The sequence below is a fragment of the Thalassophryne amazonica genome, chromosome 19, assembly GCF_902500255.1.
Source record: "Thalassophryne amazonica chromosome 19, fThaAma1.1, whole genome shotgun sequence".
NCBI lineage: Eukaryota > Metazoa > Chordata > Actinopteri > Batrachoidiformes > Batrachoididae > Thalassophryne > Thalassophryne amazonica.
The window spans coordinates 62,687,463-62,712,275 of record NC_047121.1 but is presented as its reverse complement, the minus strand read 5'-3'; the positions used below and the strand labels follow the sequence as shown (position 1 = coordinate 62,712,275).

Genomic DNA, 24,813 nt, shown 5'->3' with positions numbered 1-24,813 from the left:
ACCACCTATGCAAAAGCGCCCTAACTAAGCCACCGCCATTTATGCAAATTTGGAAAGACTTGTCCTAGTGTATCCACATATGCATAAATGAGCAAGGCTTATTCAGGGCGCAGGCACTGGGAGGGTCCCAAATGTACCCCAAAATGCCAAAAGTTGTGACTTGAAGCGGCACCTATAGGCGACACCCTCAGTTAGCCTTGGAAAATATAATGCTAAATGGGAGAACTCCATCCATACATTCATATACCATAAGATCAATGAGGCTTACTCAGGGCGCACAAAGATATTCAAAGGTCAAAATCCACATTTTGACTATGTCACTGTTTTGGCCCCTTTAACCCCTACCCTAAAAAGGGCCGTAATTTTCCTCCCGAAGGGATTTTTGGATAAAAAAAAAAAAAATGTAATGTTTGTTCGTTTGGACAATACTTCTTCCCCTAAAAAAAAAAAAACTTCAGTGGCCTACTGAAAATGATATATCACCACCCATTTGAAAGTTACAGATTTCGGCTCTTAAACACGTAATGTAACGGAGAACGACATTTCAGGCCTTAGCAGTGCTATGACAAGCACTTTTCAAGGTTAATCTTGTGCTTTATGCAAGCTAAATTACAGGAAGGGAAGTGTGAGAGAGTGTGTGTGTGTGTGCGCGTGAGAGAGAGAGATTACAAATCTTTATGATGTCATAAGACAGGGACGTTACACAAGAGAGACAAAAGGAAATGCTAAGCAAAACAAGCAAACGTTCAAGGATGACTGAGTTTGAATAAAACTGAATAAACCCAAACTTCCAAACACAAGAATCATCTCCTGAGAAGACAAAAATTGCCAAAATATGTCCACTATTTTTTTAAGCTATTTTGAACACAATCAGTCAGAGAGCTACACAAGCGTGGAAGGGGAAGGGAGATAAAATACATAAATACAATATTGTAATATTTATGTTTAGTCATTAAAACAACAATAAATCAACAACGACAGAAGCGGGAACAAGGCTTAATGAGTCATTGGGTTAAAAAATGCTGTCGCTTTACTGCTGGTTGTTTCAGCACTGGTGTGCTTGTGTGGTATTTTATACTTCGGCAGATGAGGGAGCGTCACGGGGATTTAGTGACAAACTGCATACAAGCAGCAAGGTCGGCCGACAGCAGCCCGACAGATTCTCACAGTGTCAATATGGCAGATGCCTGTGATGTCTGGAAGTCATCCACGATCCCCCCACATCCTCTGCCTGATTACACAGCACACAGGCCAAATCACAGGGGACTCGGTATAAAAAGAACGCCGCTGAGGCTACAACATGAAAACAAACAAAAACAATTCACAAAAATCACAGGCGCTCAGAGTGTGAACCATTACACACGTTACTCACTGGATGCTGTAATACAATTTGAGTCACACAAAGACAAAAAAAAAAAAAGAACAATATTACCGACAACAATTACCTCAAAAAATGACAAATGTACAATTTTAAGCCACTTTACTGAAAATATATTTCAATAAGTAGCAAAGAAAAGGTGCATTCATCCTTTCATAAGGACAGGTTATGTCAAGAGGAGGTGTCATGGAGCTCAAGAAGAGATGAACATTGCAGATTAGGACCTAATTTTTCCTTTGTGCAAATAAATGTGCATGTATATTGTTTAAATTGAAGGGGAAAAAAACAAAAAAAAAAAAAAACAGCTCAGCTTGGCCAACACATTTCAGACATATGTGATTGTGCACCAGGCAACTTCAACGATAAACTGTTAGAATGAAAACGAAACCGTGTCAAACAACATCAAGTATGCATGTTAAGGACACCACAAACATCTGCGGTAATCTTCATTTGTGAGGCATCAACACCTGGGACTTTCTTCTTCTATTTCAGGACGATGATGGGAAACCACCAGGCACCTTCATTTTTTCCATCACAAAACTGAACCCATACATGTTTTAATAATGGTGAGTTTCATTTTAGAGATTTTCCTCAATGTTCCTATGATTCATAGCAAAGAAAAACACAGGCGGCCTCCAATGTTATGCAAAGACAAGCCCAAAAACCGAGAAACTGCAAAAAAGTGAAGGCTGAAAACAGCTCCAGATGACAACTAACTTTTTAATTTACCATTTTTTTCATGCACCACTGCATACCCCACAAGAACAAACTAAAATAGATGAGGAGAAAGATATGTTCATATGTTCTTGTGACACACATCCGATTTCCATCAGCCACGTGAATTCCGTGAAAATAAGTCAGCAAGACTTGACATTTAATATAGTAGTATAACAACAGTGAATGCGCCACATATTTTGAAGTACAAACAAACGCAGCTGGCACAGATGAAAAAGAGAAGGTCGTGCGATGAGGTAGCCCATTAATAATCTAGTATACTCATCGGCCACTTTATTAGGTACACCTGTGTAATTGCTTGTTAACACAAATGGCAGCATTTTAACGCATTTAGGCATCTAGACGTGGTGAAGACGACTTGCTAAAGTTCAAACTGAGCATCAAAATGGGGAAGAAAGGGGGTTTAAGTGACTTTGAATGTGACAGGGGTACTGGTGCCAGACGTGCTGGTCTGAGTACTTCAGAAACTGCTGATCTAATTGGATTTTCATGCACAACCATCTCTAGGATTTACAAAGAATGGTCCGAAAAAGAGAAGATATCCAGTGAGCGGCAGCTGTGTGGACCAAAGTGTCTTGTTTATGTCAGAGGTCAGAGGATAATGTGCAAACTGGTTGAATGTGTGATGCTATCATGGACCAACCTCTCTGACGAATGTTTCCAACACCTTGTTGAATCTATGCCACAAAGAATTAAAGCAGTTCTGAAGGCAAAGGGGGGATCCAACCCAGTACTAGCAAGGTGTACCTAATAAAGTGGCCAGTGAGCGTATATAACATCACCGTATTTTGGCTTCTGAAAATCTGATTTGGCCCCTAAATCTTTGTGTGTTTTTTTGCTACATGAGAGGCAACCCAGCAGGTTCTGGTTGATAAAGACTCAGATATCACTGTCTGATTTACACGGTCACTGTTTGTGTTTTTGGGCATGCACTCAGACATAAGACTTCCTCCAGATTTGACATTAAAGTTTTTGTGAATATTTAAGGTGCTGGTCTTCAAAATAACAGCAAGGTTGTGCAAAACTTCCTTGTGGTTGGGAATAGTTTTTCCCCTGCAGTGCCATCAAACATTCCAGAACCGAGATGCAGATATGCAGCATGGTCCTTATGAAATACCCCAAAAACCACAATGTTAGAGGCAGGACTTGTCAGAGATAAACACATCTGCATCCATGCAAAACATCAACGAGGTTCAAACATAAGGGGATTATCAGAATTCCTGCATGAAAGCGCTCTTTTAGTGTCATTATCTAATTAATCTGATCCACAAATACAGCTCTGCTGCAAACAGGTTAAATAGCATGAACTGATGTCATGACACAGATGAAGAGTGATGCATTTCAACTGAACAAGGATTCCCCACAGATTAGGATCGGTGACGAGAGACCATGAGAGTGCTGCTCAGAAACAACGCAGGCAGCAGCCATCCAAAGGAAAACACAGCCAGCCGTCCAGGAAGGCCAAAGTCAAGGTGACAGCATGATTAATCACTCTCGCATTGACCAAACCCTTGCTGTGCTGCCACCACATATTAATGGTACACTTACTTCAATTTTGTAATTAACCTTTTCAGTTTGGTTTGGATTTACAAAGACGGGACGTTTCATTCAGCTCGTGTGAGGTGACATGAGAAACAGTGCGCAGAGGAACAGGACGACGACAAAGGAGCGGTTCATTATCTCGGTGAGAAACCACAGAAGGATTCTCCACAGTGTCTCTGGAGAGGCCTGGCTGATTGTGCTCTGCCCTACAGTCGAAAGGACAATCTAATTCCTCAACTGGGGATTTGACAGAAAGTGCAGCTGTGCTTCAGTAATCAGTACCAAACCCTTTGGACTTGCAGGCATCGTCTCGCTGACAAGCTGACTGTACTTTGACTGCCAAACACGCATCGACATTCTTTCACAACTCTGTTTAAATGAAACTATTTTTGTATGATATTATCCAGAAATAACATCACTGTCATTTTATTAGGGAGGGGTGTTATTTAAAAAAAATTGGAAATCTATAAATGTTTGCATGGAATATGGAAATATACATAGAATAAACCATAGCATGGTTCAAAAAAACCCATATGGACGGAGCCAGTGAAGATATCGGGTTCAAAAATCGCCAAAAATATCGACGAAAATGTCATATCTTGAGAACCACTGCACCTAGAGACTTGAAATTTGGCTCCAAATGTTGCTTGACTCCAAGTTTATATTCAACTTCTATAGTAACAATAAGCCTATCTGGTGTTTTTTAAGAGTAACTGACAAAAAAACCTAATTTCAGTGCATATGTTACAATCAATTGTAACAAACAAAATCTATGTAGTTTTTATTTCAGGAACATCAGTTGAGTATAATCATCACATTTAAAGAATGACTAGGGATGGGTATCGAGAACCGGTTCCTTTCGAGTATCGTTAAGAAATTATTCGATCCACCGACATCAATAAGCTTTTTGCTTAACGATTCTGTTATCGGTCCTTCAGAGTGGCCGTTGTTTTTGGGGGTGTTTGTCAGGAAAATGATCATTTCTCTACATTGATTACAGACCCTGCAGCGGGTCCGTAATCAACTTTTCTGCAGTGCGGCTTTGCTTTGAACCTTGAAACAATCGAAGCAGTGGTTCGCAGATTGAAGCAGTTCTTCGATCTATTGCGTCATTTATTCTTTCTTTCTTTCACTTAATTTTCCCCCACCTAAACCCTAAAGAGCATACGTCTGTGAGTATTATTTACCTTTTCTATGTTAAACCGACCTGTTATGGTCTTCTGAAACAGTTGACAGATGTATTTTCTAACTTAAAAACGGGAACGATGTTAACACGTTAGCATGTCTATGGCATTTTCAATGTTAAAAGTTAGCATTAAGCAGTTGCAGCTGTCATCACATTCGGGTGCTTTTGTTTTTAAATTGTAATATTTTTTAAATTTATTTTTGTTTATATATTAATAATCTAATGATTAGTTATTATATACAATTTTAGAGAAAGAGACAAAAAGAACCTGACTAGAAACACAACAGAAAATCTAAAACCAACTAACAATGAACATACATAAATAAATAAAATACATACAGAAATAAATAAGTGTTTCCTGTGAACACCTAGTGACTCTTACACCTCCATTTCATCCCTGTCTTATTTAAGTTTAATGACAGTTTGTTTCGGTCAAACCATATTTTCAATGTGTTAATTTCTTCAGTGATTTCCTCCAGAACCATCTGCCAAGCTAGAAAACTGCTGTATCCTAGTAAGAGCAGAATACTACTACTTTTTCTCACCTAAATAGATGCTGCACTCACTGCAGTTTATCGTCTGGAATAGTCCCAGATTGCATTTCAGAGCTTCTAGAATTCAAACATTTTCGTGCACGTGGTGCTGGGGGGTAATTTTGGGTTTCAGCTTTTTTTGTTTTTCACCACTTTCATCCCTGAATATGTCAATCGTGAGTCACTTTTGTGCAGATTAAAGTTACTAACTGGGACTCCTGTCTTGTTGTGAGAAAGAAACGAGAATAGTCCTCCGTTCTGTTCACACAGCTCTAAACGCTGCGCGGCTCTCTGCCAAGTTAGAATGATAGAGTCCAGTCGGAATTAATAACTTCAAAGCAAAACACAGTTTTGTTTATTTTTATTTATGTCCAGAGATCAAGGATACAGTGACCAATTTCATATTCATTTACTTTAAGACTCAATGAAATAGATAGAAAACCTGTAAAGCCTACTTTTAGTACAAAATTCACAAGAGGTATCAATAAGGGAATCGATAAGGAATCGGATCGATAAGCAGAATCGATGACGTCGATATCGATAAAATCTTATCAATACCCATCCCTAAGAATGACATGGCCACAATGAACTAATTATAAGCAACAGAGTGGTTTCTACGTCAACAGCACATATACGACACACGCGTTACTTGAAATTTTCAAACGCTCCGTCCATATGGCTTTCTGGAACCAAATGACCCAAAATTGATCCTGCTATGGTTTATTCCATGTATATTTCCATATTCCATGCAAACATTTATAGATTTCCAAATTTTTTGAAATAACACCCATCCCTAATTTTATGGAGCTGATAATGCAAGTACATCCTTTCAAAGAGCTGGGTATGCCTACCGAAAGGTACCTTAGAAACATAGAGAAGATCCAGGAGGGTGTACCATGGTCTTATTTTAACTGTAGTGGGATGTTTTCTCCCCATTAAAAGCTTTAATGTACTTTGATAATCCCTTCCCACCAGTGGTTAAGGTGTTGGGCTTGAGTCCAGAAGATCATGGGTTCAAATCCCCACCTGACTGGAAAATCACTAAGGGCCCTTGGGCAAGGCCTTTAATCCCTATTGCTCCCGGTGTGTAGTGAGCGCCTTGTATGGCAGCACCCTGACATCGGGGTGAATGTGAGGCATAATTGTAAAGCGCTTTGAGCGTCTGATGCAGATGGAAAAGCGCTATATAAATGCAGTCCATTTACCATTTATCTTGCATTTCTGTGAAGCCCACAACATTGTTGTGTGTGCTGTGACATCACCAGGAGTTGTACTCAAAGGGCCCAAGATTGCTTTGGCACACGCCACATGGTACAAATCCAACAGGTTATGTCATCAAACTGCACACCAAATCACATTCATGGGCAACCATGATTTTTACACGCTAGTTTGTCACGGTTATAGACCGTGACCTTACAAGATGCATAGCCGTGACAGTGAGAACGTGGCTCTTAACCTGATTTTTGATCTGCAACAATGAATCACTGCAGCATCAATGGGTGATGAGTCACATTAGCTAGGGTTGCCATAGATCAAGAACAAGATTGTGCCTTTCAATAACCTCTTGGACTCAGCCATCAGTCGTCTGACTATGTGGGAAGCATGTCAAACTGGTAGAGACACATCAACAGTGATTTTATGCCTTTGGGAACGCGGCTATAACAGTTCTGCTTGCTTACATTTGGATTGGTTTGGTGTGATTCAGAATGTGAGGATAGACAGACTGCCCAATGTGTGCCAGATTTGCAAAATATGTAATATAAAGCAGGTGTGCCTAACTAGCACCTCTTTATCTGGCTTTGGGGATCATTTGAGAGCATGCATGGAATGTTTGAAAGAAATATTTGAATTTGGTATATGCTTTGCAGAGACATAGTTTTATGTTAGTTTTACACACAAGGACCACACTCAGCCACGTTAGCTACAACTGTCCCCGTGGTTACCGGCGTCAGCAAAACTGAGTGATGCACGATCCAACCATCTCATTTCTCAAATGGCAAGTCACTTCTAAATGTACTGCAAAACTGTTGTGTAGAGGTTTACAGAAAAAGTACAATACATATTCAGCTATGGCTCACGGATATCTCCCGTGGAAAGCTTCTGTTAAGAAACAAATTCACAACACAACACTGCAGGAATGTTATACACGCAAACCATTTCCAGACATTGACTTTGGCTCCTGCCTAGTGCATGGACCACTGCACTTCCAGTCCAATTATAAACGCTCAAACCGCAGAGTTAATCAATTAATAGTCATTTGGGCCAAGACAGGTCAGATAGTGTTGTATAACAGTGGTGCACTGCTAAATCAGTGTGTGACATAAAGCCACAATGGGAAACTGCACAGTACACCACTTACTGGCACAGTGTTTATCATCCTCCTAAGCCACCTTTATGCAAACTAGATTTTTGGTAGCAATACCACTTCTGTTAAACACGAAAAATAAGCACCCTTCTAGACATACATGAGGCTAAGAGACCATTTTGTTTTACTTCATTTGCAAAATAAAACTACTGCCGCAGCCTGACAGGCACTAATCAGGACTTTGCTTCCCAGTAACTCATGGGAAACATGCAGGTTTAGACTTGAGCTCAGTGTGAGCCATTAATTTCAATCATCCAGAGCAATTTTTTTTTTAAAACTTCGTCTGGGTGAAAGCCACCTGATTTCTCGTCTCTTGAAAATGAGGCAAAAGGTGAACATTTGTAAAATGCCACAACAACCGACTTACTGTTTACCTTGTTGTGTCTAGTAGTAACAATATACACCTTAACTCACAGCGATTTAGCAGTAAAGGACGCCGTTACCTGGTCAAAATGTTTCAAGTATAAAACGGAGCTTTGTGTTTCAACTGCTGATATTTCTTGTAGGCAGGGTATCCAGGAATACATCAATGAAACATACAGGAAACAGGCAGGGAAAGAGGAAAGGCTGGGAAAGCAGCTCAGTGTTTGTTACTGGTTAACTCTATCTGCCCTTTGCACCTGGACAAACACACACACACGACTAGAGTTGACTGGAACAGACTGTAAATCCAATCATACACTACACAGTCTGGCTGTGTTTGGTTCTAATAATCAATTAATAGCAAAGCTGAAGTAATCGTATCAAATTGCAAGGCCAACTGACACTTCTTTTCATATGTGAGAATGACTTCTGATTTAACTGACATTTTCAATCGAACGATCCACAAAAAGAGAGGGTGTTCTTCAATTTGCAAAAATGTATTTATCTAAAAGTTAATTACTGTAGAAATGCTGCCTGAAAAGGGGGCGGGCAGATACACAAGTGTGTGGCCAATATTGCATTCATTGGAATGCCCACCCCTCTGTATAGTAAAAAAAATTCTGATTTCATCACAAATAAGTCACCAATAATTACCAGATCTGTTCCACCTTGTGCGCAACTTTCGTACTGCAAACTCTCAAATTGACGTCATTGTCATGTGACTACTACTGATAAAATATAAATAAATAACCATGGTGTGCATGTGTAAAATAATCAATGAATTAAAAAAATATATATATTGTGGGTCAAGAACAGTGCACACTGATGATGATGATGATGTCACAAAGTGATGAAGAAAACCTCATAAAAACTCCTATTTGTCTTTTTACGGTGTGCTGGGGTCATGAAATTATACAAGTTCATTTCAGGTGGGTGTTTAATCAACTTCAGTTAAAAAAAAAGATTTGATTTAGGGTGAGCCTTTGAGCAACTTTCATTAAAAAAGAAGGTGGGTGTTGCGACGCGTGGACACTGTCATTTTGATGAAACAAAAATGGCAAAAGTCAAAAGTGCAGCGCCCGAACAGTGTACAACAAGCACATGATAGACAGCTAACATAATATGAATTAAAAGTGAGCATATGGAAGCACTTTAGCTAAACTGTGTAAAATTAAAGCAAAATATTTCAGGAAGCCAACAAACATTAAAAAACCATATTACACAATTCCAAATGGGAGAGAACAACACAGCCAGCTGCATTTGCAGAGAACCTTTTTGTAAAACAATACTGAAGCTTCCACTATATGGTAACACTATGGTCTAGTGGTTAAGGTGTTGGGCTTGAGACCAGACGATCCTTGGTCAATTCCCCGCCTGACTGGAAAATCACTAAGGGCTCTTGTGCAAGGTCCTTAATCCTGTATTGCTCCCAGAGTGTAGTGAGCGCCTTGTATGGCAGCACCCTGACATCGGGGTAAATGTGAGGCATTATTGTAAAGAGCTTTGAGCGTCTGATGCAGATGGAAAAGCGCTATATAAATGCAGTCCATTTACCATTTAATATACTTAGTATGGGGAAGGGGGCAGAGGGATAAATAAGTAAAAACATACCTTGCCTAGGATTTGCATCTGTATTCAGACATGATTAAATTTGATTATGGACCACTGTAAATGCACTTTGAACAGTCCCAAGTAGTTGTATAGTTTGAAAAAAAAAAAAAAGAGATCACATATAGAAAATTTTTATAGTCACATCGTGGCCCACTGAGGTGTAATCAAATGGGATTCTGAGGTGCCTGGAGGTTCCCACCCTAATTAAAATGAGAGGACTGAGCTCATTTTGGGTTTAAGCAAGAATAAAGACTTTTTGATACAATATTATGTTTTGGTGTAATGGGTCATAGTTGATCCGTGATCCATATGCACACCCCCCACCCCACCCCCCCCACCCCCTCCCCCCAAGGTTTGGCACACGTGTGAACTGCAGATGAACTGCAAGTTTACATAAGTGTGATTTTGTGTTATGGTGACTTATTTTTAAAATTGATAACCATGTTCATTTTGATGTAGTTGTGGTAAAACCACAGTCTGAGTTGAAGAAATGCAGCTGCGCACTCACGCAGCCTATAAAAAACAGCCTCAAAGAGAGACTGTAGCTGTGCGCTCACGCAGCCTGTTACAGTCTTGTGCTTCACTACAGCAGGCTCAGCGCACTCCAACCATAGGAAAAAAATAAGCTCTCAGAAATTAAAGGAGTTGAGGACAAAGTGACTTAAAAACAATATCAAATCCGAACCATGACTTTTGTGATCTGTGACACCCCTGATATGATAACATAAAAATGTATCTGAAGAGATTTCAGCAATATCAAGACATCAGCCTGTAGTAGCTGTCTGCTGGTATTACACTTCTGTGGTAGTAAAATCTTTGGAATCCCACCTGGTCAACCCTGGTGTATATACTTGACAATAATTATTAATACATTAAAAACAACAATAAGCGGCCAATTATCTTCCCTTGAAGAAGCATTATTTTCCTTCATGCACATCTTTATATGTGTACAAGCACTGTGTGGCGCTTCATTCAAATCTATAATATATTAATCTCCCTAAATAAACTTTAAAATGGGCTTTCATGTTTGATGTTTAACTCGTGCAAACCCGAATCTTCAAGAAATCATCGTGAATACAGTCATGACTCTCGTTCACTTCTGAATCAAATTAAAATGGATCAGAAGCAAAATCCAGCTTTACTTCTTTTCATTTCAAAAAGGTTTTCTGAATCAAGGGTAAATCCTTGGTTGACAACGTGCTCATTTTCCATCTCAGCTTCACCGGGAGCACAGCAGGAACTCACAGGGTGGAAAAGGATTCTTTGTTCCAAAGCAGAGGATGTGATTTTTTTTTTAAGTTTCAGTACAGGAAACAAACCAGAACAGAAAAAAAAAATACACTAAAAATGCTTCTGTTGTTTTTGAAGAATCTTCAGAGAATGATTCATTGATAGCGTATCCATGTTGTCAAAGTGAAAACTTCACGCAGTGCGTTGTTGTGCCAGCATTCCTGCGCTGCTACTGGTAGGAGCAGTTTCTGAGAGTGCGGAAAACCATTGTAAGCAGGAACAGGAATGAGGACAAGCTGAACAGACCTGTCTATGCATTTAGATGCTTTTTGTTCTACCACGACCAAGCCCTCACACATTCCTGCTTCTCAGATTTCGGGACGACGGGGAAAACTCTGTGGGTTTGTTCTTTCCTCCGCTGCCCATATGCAGTCGGCTCTCCATGGGGCACGGGCCTGGAACTCCTGTTTGAAGTTTTCGTTCTACTCAGAGCTCAATTCTGTAATCGCTTCCAGAGAGAAAGACGGGGCAGCGGCTGGCAGACATGTCGAGACAACACGGAGCACGTCATCGCCGTGTGTCAGCAGAGACGGCCTGTAGCCTGATATCATGGTTCAAGTCCCAAATTTCATGATGGAAAGTTTTTCACCCCTCTCTCATTTTGAGTTTCTTTCTTTAAAATGTTTTTTTTTTTCTTCTGTAACCAGCTTCCAATGTTTTTCTCAGTGTGGTACTATTTTCAGTGTGTGTGAGGTTTGAAAGCAGAAGAAAAGGGGAATTACACACTGTTTGATTGCTGCGTGACTGTGGCTTTGGGTTTCAGTTTAAGAGAGGAAAGCGGAATGTCAGAGATTTCCCACTCACCAAAAAACTGCCCTAGTTCAAGCAAGGGCCAACACCATATTTAAATTTTGGTATGGCCGCATTAAGTAGATACCCAGCTGTCGGTCAGGTACGGCGGGATTAGAGCCAAAAGAAACATGCTGCACCTGCCCAAAAAACTGCTCTCTCCCAGTGTCAGTGAACCCTGCAGAGCCTCCAACACAGATAATGACAGCATCTGATTTGCCATGCATTTTTGTGGGGTCAAATTTCCCAAAACTTTTGTGGCAGGTGCGGTGGAATGCTGGGGAATTTTCCTCTGTCGGCACAGATTTGCTCTGTGACCTTGTGCTGAAAGGGATTACATCACCACTATTGTGGCCTTCGAGCCCCTTGCTTTCATCCTATTGGCTGACGGACCGTGGACTGTCCGATCCAGACAAAGACGGAGCATTTAAACTGTTGAGCTGGCAGGAAATGCAGATCCACAGTCGCACTTCATTACAGTTAAACTCATCAACCCGCTGACGTGCCAGAGAACTGGCACTCGTCATCAACAGCACCACGGAGGCCACATCATCACGCAGTCACTTGACTTCTGACGACGCGTGAATATTAATCAGCCACAGTTATGCATGTTGAAACTGTTGGGACTTCCTTCTTTCCCCGTTATATTCATATGCGCCATGTGGCAACCTCCGGTGTTGAAAAATGAAGCCAACGTGGAAGTGGCAAATCACGCAGTTCCTTGAATGTACAACTGAGGCCACTCCCCGTAGATGGACATGTTAAAATGTCCAACTTTCAGGGCAAAATACACATTTACAGCCTGGTACAAACAACAACAACAAAGGTATTGGCCTCTATAGCTAGTAGGGATCCTTAATTAACACAGCTACTAACCTTTTAAACATAACACTGTAAAATAAAGTTTTTCTGCGGATTTAACTTTGAAGGAGCAGATCTTAAAATGAACAGTCCAGGTTAAACTTTTGCTCAAAAAAGATAACGACTAAACGGGTCATATAGTGGAAAACTAGTAACGCCATGATATAATACTGTCACCATCCTCACTGCCACTACCCAGCCCTAATAGTTTCCACGGGAATGACATCTGCATACTGGGGTACATAACTCACCAGTTTAAGTTATTTTAGGTCGCTCTGAGTGACAGCCAGTGTGTTGGCAATATATTATTCTAACTACGCTATAAGTTAGCATAGTTATATGTCACCCAAGCCAACCATTATAAAAACCACCACTCACTCCATAACAGGCATTAACCAAACTCCCAAACCAAAGTTAGCCGGTTAGCCTTAGCTTTGCTTGTTTTGAGAACTACATGGGGCTATATGTTTACATACACCATGGCTAACAATTTTTCAGAAACACTTTTCTCCAACTAACTTCATGTAAAAAAACAAAAACACAATGCCTGTGTTACGTCAATTACAACATCAACTTGAGTGCCATACAAAGGTATTTAAAAATAGTACTTGCAAGGTGTAGTTCTTTCAGTTTTTGATCCCTGTGTCAGATGATGCTTTTCCACTGCATGATACCTGCACAACTCAAATTGACTTGCTTTTTTTTTTGGCTTTCCACTTGCCAAACCTGGTACCTGGTCCAGTTTTTGGGATTACCTCCACCTTAGTTCCAGATAAGCTGAGGTGATACCAAAAGATTATGTGAAAACACTGCAGAAAAGCAATCTGTCAGTCACAAATTTCATTCATTTAAATGGTTTTAAATGACTAACTGACATACCTTTAGAATGTGTTCATTCTTGTGTATAGGCACAGTGTATATGAAGAATGAATCAAAGGCTCTGAAGCAAAATTATGGCTCTCCACAAGTCACATTCCTCCTTGAGAGGAGAAGGAAGAGGAAGAAGAAGATGACTGACAAAGGCCCAGAGTTGACTAATTTTTTTATGTTAGTTGTCGCACAAAGCGCTTAGCCGGCTAAAGTTTTAGCCTGGTCCAGAGGAGGCAAATTTTATTTTACTCGACAAATCTTCAGTGTCTTACCTCAAAAATGGTGGCTATCATGTACCACCACTTGATGGAACACTCAAGAGCACCCCTATGTCACTCGCATTCCTCCAAAAGGAGAGCTTCCTCTTTGTAGCAGACGACTGTCATGATGCGTTTGTGACAGTTCTCACATTAGCCACTGGGCGTCACTGTTACACTGAGCAGCGTTGTGTGCACAAAAAGGCTTGATGGAAGTGCAGAAGAACTGCTAGGCTAGTCAGCTAGCGAAACACAGGCTGGATAATTCATCGACCAACCCAGAAGTAAACAAAACTCTTGCACACTGGAAGTGTTTCTTGGCAATGGCGCTCACGAGCCCACTATGCCTGTGAAAATCCTTGACTAACGTAAGACACCTAATCTACAGGTTTAGCCCTTGATGTGAAACGGAGATTAAACGGTTTAATGTTGAGCGACTAACCGTAGTTGACTAAGTAAGTTTAGGGGTATCGAGCATTAGGAGCATTGTGAGGGACCATCAGCTATAACATTTTGGCCATGTGACACGATCCAGCACGCAGGTGCCTGAGTGTTGAGGACCCCAGTAGGTGGAGAAGGCCAAGGGGACATCCATGTTTCACCAGGCTGCAGCAGATAGATGGTCATTTTAGAGATATGGGAATGGACCAAGGCGGTTCCGTGCTCCCAGACTTGACTTGACGTATCTCTGGATTCTATAGTGTGAAGCAAATGAGTCTACAACACATTAACCACCCAGAACACTTCCCCAACCAAAGCTGGTTCTCATTTACAGCTGACTGGACTGAGACAATGCAGATGACGTCTCTTGTCCAAAACACAGACTGGTAGCATGAGCGGGAAATCCAATCCAGCTGCTTATCTCACTGAGATACCTGCTGCTGTACACCATCAAAGGTTCACGGCACCATGTGCAGCTGCACAATCTGTTGAATAAAAAAAAAAAGAAGAAGCTTGCGACCATGCAGACCTCACATCACTGAGGAAGCAGGTTCAAATTAACATCCATAAATTTAGGAATTATTGTTCTAAAGGGCCACCAAAACCACAAGCTCACAACTAAGGAATTGCTGAAGGATCTGAAAGCATCAAACAGAAAAGCACCACCAAAATGAATCTGTTCCTCTGGAGGATGTGGCGCTTATGAAACTGATTAAGATGGATCCTAGACCGACTAAAGTCAGACTCTTGCTTAATAAATCTGATACTGATTAATTAAAAGTTGCCTTGATGGGCCCCCATACGGATCTCTACATCCCGAATCATGAATTTTGGATGTAGGAATTGGGCTCACAATATCACTCTGGAATAATTCTCTTCTGAACTTCAGCAAAAATAAACAATGATCTTATGTTGCTGGCTAAAATGCAAACGGTTCATTTAAGTGTCTCATCTTGGCCGCTTGAGTGTAACTGCAGTATTCACATTACAAAGCATTACAACTGTTCTCTTGTTGTTGTTTTGTTTACACCCCCCCCCCCCCCGTGTTTGCTCATGCTATTCCCCTCCAGCTGATGTGCAAGAGATGAAAAAAGAAAAAGAAAAGCTTAAATTAGCAAGAAGATGCATCCTTATGTAACATGTGGGCACATTAAAAAGAGACTAATAGAAATTAAGCACAATCATTTTTACAGGGTGACAACTGCAATGCAAAGTAGAACATAAAAATAAAATGAATAAAAACAGCCTTTTAATTAATGGGACCGTTGTAGGGGTGTAACAATTCATCAATATGAGACAAAACTGAGATTAAAAGGATACCATTCCATCGGTTCGCAAACCCCAGATCGATGTAAATTCACTATGAACCAATCGATGGTCCAATTTTAACATTATGAGTAGTTTAATTGAAGACATTACGCTGCTACTTCCTCGTCTTATAACTCCCACAAACATGCAAAAGGTCAGCACAAGACTTTCATGGGTTCAGAATGTTACAGTGCATTGAAACATTTATTCCAATTTGTATTCCATGTCGCTAATCATTGTGGCTGAAGCGCTGTTGCCTCAGCTACAGTGTGTGTGATTTACAGGTGTTTCATAAAAGAAATGGAATATAGTATTTATAGCCATCTGTTCATCTACTACTATAACCAACAAGTTTGACGTCGTGTCCCACAGCAGCCTGTACGTAAGATTCTTGAAATGGAGCAATATTTCCACCTGGTGGACATTTACCATTAAAGCAGCTACAACAGAATTTCACCAAGAGTTAGCGTATAATTATAAACAACAATGAATCAATGTGTTTTCATGTCCTTCATATCGACATGGGATCGAGCCCCTCACAGAGGCTGCAATGTTGTAGCACCATGGTAATACAGTAGATCAAAAGGGACATACTTACTCCATCTTTCACATTTTGGAAAGTGGTCAGAAGATTGAAGACAAAAGAAAAAGAGGAATCAGTGGTTGCTCCCCTACACGTGTCCATTGGTTGCAAGCTTGAGAACTCATTTTTGTGAAATGGTGGATCAAACATTTTGCTTATCATGAGAAGGAATTGGAGCATGAAACCCATTCACCAAAGATGCAAAAATGTGAGGGGAAAGATGAGCGTGACTGGTGACGGTATAATCAATCAATCAACTTTTCTTTGCATAGCCCTTTACATAGCCCAAAAAGCGACCAAAGTGCGCTCCAGTAAAACTAAAAACAGACCACACAAGGACAATAAAATTAAAACTACAACAAAATAAAATCAAGAAAGATAAATAAATGTGTACATAAAACCAGAATAAAATATCACAGCGCTACTAAGTGTTAAAAGCCATTTTAAAAAGAAAATCTTTCATTTTAAAAAGACCCAGATCAGTGATGATGTGGAAATCAGGGGAGCGCTTGTTCCAAAGTCTGGGGCCAGTGACTGAGAAAGCCCGGTCACCCCAATAATTCAAGTTTGATCTGAGGACCTCCAACAGACAGAGACTGGATGACCTCAGAACACTGCTTTGGTCACATAGCGCCCATAACTCACTCAAATAGGGTGGTGCAAGACAAATATTAAAATTTTAAAATCAATTCGACGATGGATGGGAAGCTGCAGCGTTTTGGACCAGCAGCAGGTTATTAATGAAGAACTGAGAAACACCAGTATGAAGGCTATTACAGTCATCGAGTGTTGAGCTGGTAAAAGCATGAATAGCTTTTACAAGGCCCAAATGATAAAGAAAAGGTTTGAGTTTTGTTAAAAAATGCAACTGAAAAAAAAAGAAAGGAAAATCTGACTACTGTCAAATGTTACTCCAAGATTATTAACAGTAATTTTAAAATCAGAGGTCACCGCACAAATACCAGACTTCTCCCTATCCCTGAACACAATGCATTTGGTTGTAATGCAATCTGCAACCTCATCACTAGATGTCACTAAATCCTGCACCCTGTAGCTTTAAACAAAGAACAGTATCAGAGTGGGCTGCGTCGCACCAAAACAAAATGTGTCACAGCCTGATGAATCTCGACACATATCAGACTGTTTTATAACGGAGGGAGACACACACACACACACACACACACACACACACACACACACACACACACACATATACCTAGCGTGGGTTTACCTTGAGCATTTACCGTCTTTTCAAACAAGTTTAGTTTAGCGACAGTTTCATTTTGATGACAACAGCAAAAGAAAATCTCTAATCTCTGGACTGATGGTGTCAACTTGCTGTCACTCATGTGGGCCTCTTTCTGCTGAGGGCGAAAACGAGTCCCCACGTGAACCGCTTTCGGCCGTAAGCACCGGCAGCAGTAGAACCTTGGGTGCTATTTTGCATCAGTATCACACACAAACTTAGATGGATTAAAACAGAATGTGCGCGCTCCCTCAATATAGAACTGTCATATTTGAATGTGATTAAGAAATGTGCAGCAGAAGCAGCTCTAAATGAATATGAGCTGCGATTTAAAGTGAACTGCAGAATGGGACACAGCTGAGATTAGACCAAAAGCACGGAGTGGGGTGGGAGGGCAGCAGCACAGTTGGGAGATCAGTCACAGCCGCCGCTGGTCAGTTAAGCCTATCAAGAATGCCAAAAATGCTTGATCTTTGATCTTTTCCGAAAGCGACTCTCCAAAGCCAAGTTATTCAGCCCCAACAAGCATGACAAGTGTAACGGCCGTTGTGATTCACGTGGAGGTGAGTCCAATGATTTGTAATTACCGATCTGCACAGGTGTGACTGCTATGTTGTAACTGATGTATTGTAAATAAGCAAGTTGACATATTTGCACAGGAAGGAAAAAAAAAAAGAAAATCTGTTTACCGACTGTGTAATCCTCCTGGTCTAACAGGCAGCAACAGTTCATAACACAAAAGCACAGCAAAACAAAATGGTTCTTTGTGTTTCATTATTAAATTGCCAGATTTATTTGTGTAAATCTGCACGTGTAGTTCACGTAATTACGGGTTTATGCACAAGATCTCAGTACCGCAGGCACGAAAATGTGTCAATTTACCTTATGAGCTGCTGCAGGGAAGATGTAGCTCGTTTACAGAAATATAAGTTAACACCTGACATTATATTTACCAACACCTCACTTTTTTAAAGTTATGATGGCTTCAACCATTGAATATTAACAAAACCAAGCATTTTGATTAGCGCTGAAATTAATCGATTATTAATCAATTCAATCAATTTTATTTATATAGCGTCAAATCACAACAAACAGTTGCCCCAAGGCGCTTTATATTGTAAGGCAAGGCCATACAATAATTACGTAAAAACCCCAACGGTCAAAACGACCCCCTGTGAGCAAACACTTGGCTACAGTGGGAAGGAAAAACTCCCTTTTAACAGGAAGAAACCTCCAGCAGAACCAGGCTCAGGGAGGGGCAGTCTTCTGCTGGGACTGGTTGGGGCTGAGGGAGAGAACCAGGAAAAAAACATGCTGTGGAGGGGAGCAGAGATCAATCACTAATGATTAAATACAGAGTGGTGCATACAGAGCAAAAGGAGAAAGAAACACTCAGTGCATCATGGGAACCCCCCAGCAGTCTAAGTCTATAGCAGCATAACTAAGGGATGGTTCAGGATCACCTGATCTAGCCCTAACTATAAGCTTTAGCAAAAAGGAAAGTTTTAAGCCTAATCTTAAAAGTAGAGAGGGTGTCTGTCTCCCTGATCTGAATTGGGAGCTGGTTCCACAGGAGAGGAGCCTGAAAGCTGAAGGTTCTGCCTCCCATTCTACTCTTACAAACCCTAGGAACTACAAGTAAGCCTGCAGTCAGAGCGAAGCGCTCTATTGGGGTGATATGGTACTATGAGGTCCCTAAGATAAGATGGGACCTGATTATTCAAAACCTTATAAGTAAGAAGAAGAATTTTAAATTCTATTCTAGAATTAACAGGAAGCCAATGAAGAGAGGCCAATATGGGTGAGATATGCTCTCTCCTTCTAGTCCCCGTTAGTACTCTAGCTGCAGCATTTTGAATTAACTGAAGGCTTTTCAGGGAACTTTTAGGACAACCTGATAATAATGAATTACAGTAGTCCAGCCTAGAGGAAATAAGTGCATGAATTAGTTTTTCAGCATCACTCTGAGACAAGACCTTTCTAATTTTAGAGATATTGCGTAAATGCAAAAAAGCAGTCCTACATATTTGTTTAATATGCGCATTGAATGACATATCCTGATCAAAAATGACTCCAAGATTTCTCACAGTATTACTAGAGGTCAGGGTAATGCCATCCAGAGTAAGGATCTGGTTAGACACCATGTTTCTAAGATTTGTGGGACCAAGTACAATAACTTCAGTTTTATCTGAGTTTAAAAGCAGGAAATTAGAGGCCATCCATGTCTTTATGTCTGTAAGACAATCCTGCAGTTTAGCTAATTGGTGTGTGTCCTCTGGCTTCATGGATAGATAAAGCTGGGTATCATCTGCGTAACAATGAAAATTTAAGCAATGCTGTCTAATAATACTGCCTAAGGGAAGCATGTATAAAGTGAATAAAATTGGTCCTAGCACAGAACCTTGTGGAACTCCATAATTAACCTTAGTCTGTGAAGAAGATTCCCCATTTACATGAACAAATTGTCATCTATTAGATAAATATGATTCAAACCACCGCAGCGCAGTGCCTTTAATACCTATGGCATGCTCTAATCTCTGTAATAAAATTTTATGGTCAACAGTATCAAAAGCAGCACTGAGGTCTAACAGAACAAGCACAGAGATGAGTCCACTGTCTGAGGCCATAAGAAGATCATTTGTAACCTTCACTAATGCTGTTTCTGTACTATGATGAATTCTAAAACCTGACTGAAACTCTTCAAATAGACCATTCCTCTGCAGATGATCAGATAGCTGTTTTACAACTACCCTTTCAAGAATTTTTGAGAGAAAAGGAAGGTTGGAGATTGGCCTATAATTAGCTAAGATAGCTGGGTCAAGTGATGGCTTTTTTAAGTAATGGTTTAATTACTGCCACCTTAAAAGCCTGTGGTACATAGCCAACTAATAAAGATAAATTGATCATATTTAAGATCGAAGCATTAAATAATGGTAGGGCTTCCTTGAGCAGCCTGGTAGGAATGGGGTCTAATAGACATGTTGATGGTTTGGATGAAGTAACTAATGAAAATAACTCAGACAGAACAATCGGAGAGAAAGAGTCTAACCAAATACCGGCATCACTGAAAGCAGCCAAAGATAACGATACGTCTTTGGGATGGTTATGAGTAATTTTTTCTCTAATAGTTAAAATTTTATTAGCAAAGAAAGTCATGAAGTCATTACTAGTTAACGTTAAAGGAATACTCGGCTCAATAGAGCTCTGACTCTTTGTCAGCCTGGCTACAGTGCTGAAAAGAAACCTGGGCTGTTCTTATTTTCTTCAATTAGTGATGAGTAGTAAGATGTCCTAGCTTTACGGAGGGCTTTTTTATAGAGCAACAGACTCTTTTTCCAGGCTAAGTGAAGATCTTCTAAATTAGTGAGACGCCATTTCCTCTCCAACTTACGGGTTATCTGCTTTAAGCTGCGAGTTTGTGAGTTATACCACAGAGTCAGGCACTTCTGATTTAAAGCTCTCTTTTTCAGAGGAGCTACAGCATCCAAAGTTGTCTTCAATGAGGATGTAAAACTATTGACGAGATACTCTATCTCACTTACAGAGTTTAGGTAGCTACTCTGCACTGTGTTGGTATATGGCATTAGAGAACATAAAGAAGGATTCATATCCTTAAAACTAGTTACAGTGCTTTCTGAAAGACTTCTAGTGTAATGAAACTTATTCCCCACTGCTGGGTAGTCCATCAGAGTAAATGTAAATGTTATTAAGAAATGATCAGACAGAAGGGAGTTTTCAGGGAATACTGTTAAGTCTTCAATTTCCATACCACAAGTCAGAACAAGATCTAAGATATGATTAAAGTGGTGGGTGGACTCATTTACATTTTGAGCAAAGCCAATTGAGTCTAATAATAGATTAAATGCAGTGTTGAGGCTGTCATTCTCAGCATCTGTGTGGATGTTAAAATCGCCCACTATAATTATCTTATCTGAGCTAAGCACTAAGTCAGACAAAAGGTCTGAAAATTCACAGAGAAACTCACAGTAACGACCAGGTGGACGATAGATAATAACAAATAAAACTGGTTTTTGGGACTTCCAATTTGGATGGACAAGACTAAGAGTCAAGCTTTCAAATGAATTAAAGCTCTGTCTGGGTTTTTTGATTAATTAATAAGCTGGAATGGAAGATTGCTGGTAATCCTCCGCCTCGGCCCGTGCTACGAGCATTCTGGCAGTTAGTGTGACTCAGGGGTGTTGACTCATTTAAACTAACATATTCATCCTGCTGTAACCAGGTTTCTGTAAGGCAGAATAAATCGATATGTTGATCAATTATTATATCATTTACTAACAGGGACTTAGAAGAGAGAGACCTAATGTTTAATAGACCACATTTAACTGTTTTAGTCTGTGGTGCAGTTGAAGGTGCTATATTATTTTTTCTTTTTGAATTTTTATGCTTAAATAGATTTTTGCTGGTTATTGGTGGTCTGGGAGCAGGCACCGTCTCTCCGGGGATGGGGTAATGAGGGGATGGCAGGGGGGAGAGAAGCTGCAGAGAGGTGTGTAAGACTACAACTCTGCTTCCTGGTCCCAACCCTGGATAGTCACAGTTAGGAGGATTTAAGAAAATTGGCCAGATTTCTAGAAATGAGAGCTGCTCCATCCAAAGTGGGATGGATGCTGTCTCTCCTAACAAGACCAGGTTTTCCCCAGAAGCTTTGCCATTTATCTATGAAGCCCACCTCATTTTTTGGACACCACTCAGACAGCCAGCAATTCAAGGAGAACATGCGGCTAAACATGTCACTGACTGTTAACTGACTATTGTAAGCAAGGGTGGTGACCAAGTGGTTAAGCGCGTTTGGTTGTAGTGCGGAACGTTCCTGGTTCAAGCCCATTCTAAATAGAATGTGGAGTTGCGTCAGGAAGGGCACCCGGTGTAAAACTTATGCCAATATGCAGATCCACCCTGGACCTGCTGTGGCAACCCCGAGTGAAACAAGGGAGAAGCTGAAGGGACATTATTGTGATAACTGATTAACCATTTTGAGAAGAAGAACGAGTCCATTGATAGGGAAGTGTGGAATGAGCTGAATGGTCTGCTGTCACCATGACCTGGACATGGATAAGTACCACCCGGAAAAGGGCGTTTTTTTTTTTTTGTTTTTTTTGCCATTTGCTTTCAGCTTCTTATGTGAACCGAGCTAAATCAGAAATATTTAATTACTTCTTGTGGCCCAATGGCAGTACCTTCGATGCCCACAGCCCACACTTTGGGAATCACTGCTGTTGACATTCTGCACAGTTTACAGATTAGAAATATCTCAGAACTGGACGTGGACCATATTAAAGTTCTGCTACCCCACAAGACTCTCTGAAGTGCATAAAGCTGAAAAACTGTTCACATTTCTAAAACCTTTTATATATTCCACAAAAACTAACCCTTTTCCAAATCACAACCCTTTCAAGATAAAAGGGAAGGCCGCTCTGCAGTTGAGACATCACATATGGAGCCTTGGTCTGATAGTAGAAGAGCGATCAGATTCAGGAGTGCAAAAACAAAAATCTGAATTCCCCCAGTTCTCACACTGCGTGGAACACTGATATCCCCGTCCTGGATCACACAGAACCTGCACTGATTAAGAGTGTGAGTCTGTTGGTTGAATAATGCAATCCAACAAACACCATCTAAAGACACCTTGACACTTGCACAAATTTGATCCCCGCACTGCAGCGCAATTTGTGACAATGCGTCCTGCTTTGTCCCGCTTAACTCCACACTATATAAAATAATCATTTCATAGCTGATGATGCATTTGCTCTCAGAACTTGGCTGATGAAACCATCTCTCATCGCTCCCAGAATCACAGAGAAATTATCTACAGCTACAGGTTGTCTCGTGTGCATTGCGCGGTGGAGAACACATTTGGAATCTTGTGTCAAAGGTAATATAAATATTGTAATGATTTGGCAAAACAGTTGCATTTTCATTCCTTCTCATGAGTTAGATCATGTATCTGTGAAATTATGTTTTAGTATAGACTTAAAATGTCATCAAATCATTCAGATGCGCTATGCGCAGTGACAGACGATGTTTTCAAATAGGCTGCGCAATGCTCACAGCTAGTTCACAAGATTAAGTTTTGAACATTTCAACATTTTCCTTGCACACTGACACACAGCTGTGCACAGTTCACAGCAGTTTATGGCGCATTTATGCAATGCGGATCAAATTTGTGCCTTAAGAAGGGGTGGATTAAAAAGAGGATCGGTCACAGTGCTGCCAAACGTGGGAGGGTAAAATAATCACAGCGCTACAACGCCTCTACGCTGCGACGGAAACTTCGAAAACACTAAACAAAAAAAAAACATCCAGCAGTTGAATGATGTTAGTAAACCATAAATAACCACCAGCTCTATGATCAAGCATGTTGTGGGCCTACAATTACTGTCTGGCAGGCCTCATATGGCCCCCGGGGCACCAGTTTGCAATGTAAACAAATACAGGTCTGGCACACATGGCATGAGGAAACCACCTGAATTCTCCTCATGTGGCAGAAACATACATTTTGTCAGGGGTGGTGACTATGTCCTGGGCTGCACACGATTAACACCTGATCTCCATAAAACACCACAGGGAACAATGCCCTTGACTGAGGATTCACCACCTACATGTGACAGCTCCAGTAATGGTGGGACACAAACGTCTTTTACCGAATCAACATTAGCGCAAATCACTCCGCGCGCGCACGCGCGCGCACACACACACACACACACACACACACACACACACACACACACACACACACACACACACACACACACACACACACACACACACACACACACACACACACAGCGGACAGATGATAACAGAGGTGGGGGTGAAACCTCCGGCCCCGGTGTCGCCACTCACCTTTTCTCTTTCCGCCTCAAGCGTTTCACGAAGCTCCTTTTTTTTTTCCTCCTCCCCACTTTAACTCAAGTCCGCGGCACAAACTGCGCAGCGCTCCTCCGACCCTCCGCGGGAGGCCGTGCGGGGCTGGAAACGAAAACAACGCCGCCGTATTCCTCCGAAAGGCAACTTGGAAGTTTGATAGAAAAAGTTGCGGCATCGACTCGCTGCACTATGCAGCTCGCTGGAGGGATGAGATCATGCAGGCAGCCTTCCCCCCGCTTTGCCGCCTCCTCCCACCCCCCCCGACCCCAAGTCTCGCGAGAAGCCCTTACGGTGAAAAGCAAACGTTTCCGTGGCAACAGCGCTCACCTGTAGAGGGTCGACAAAGAGGAGGAAAAGTGAAGACCTCTCACTCTAACAACAACAACAACAACAACAACAAACAAAAATAAGAATAAATATACATAAAAAAATAATCTAAATTTTATCGCAATTGATATGTATTATGGTGGAACAAAATATTTCAGGAACATATTATATAAATAATAAGTAGGGGTGGTGGACAAGTGGTTAGTGCACTTGGTTTCGGACCGGAAGGTTCCCAGTTCA

At 40.9% G+C, this 24,813-nt stretch overlaps 1 protein-coding gene across 1 annotated transcript in view; it reads right to left on the bottom strand.

Moving 5' to 3' along the window:
* The window catches only part of LOC117531944 (signal-induced proliferation-associated 1-like protein 1), a 128,188-nt gene extending 103,675 nt beyond the window's left edge, over positions 1-24,513 (bottom strand). Inside the window, 1 exon segment of the mRNA XM_034195131.1 lies at positions 24,223-24,513. The gene's annotated coding sequence lies outside the window, so the exon portion shown is untranslated.
* Positions 24,514-24,813: the final 300 nt, after the last annotated feature.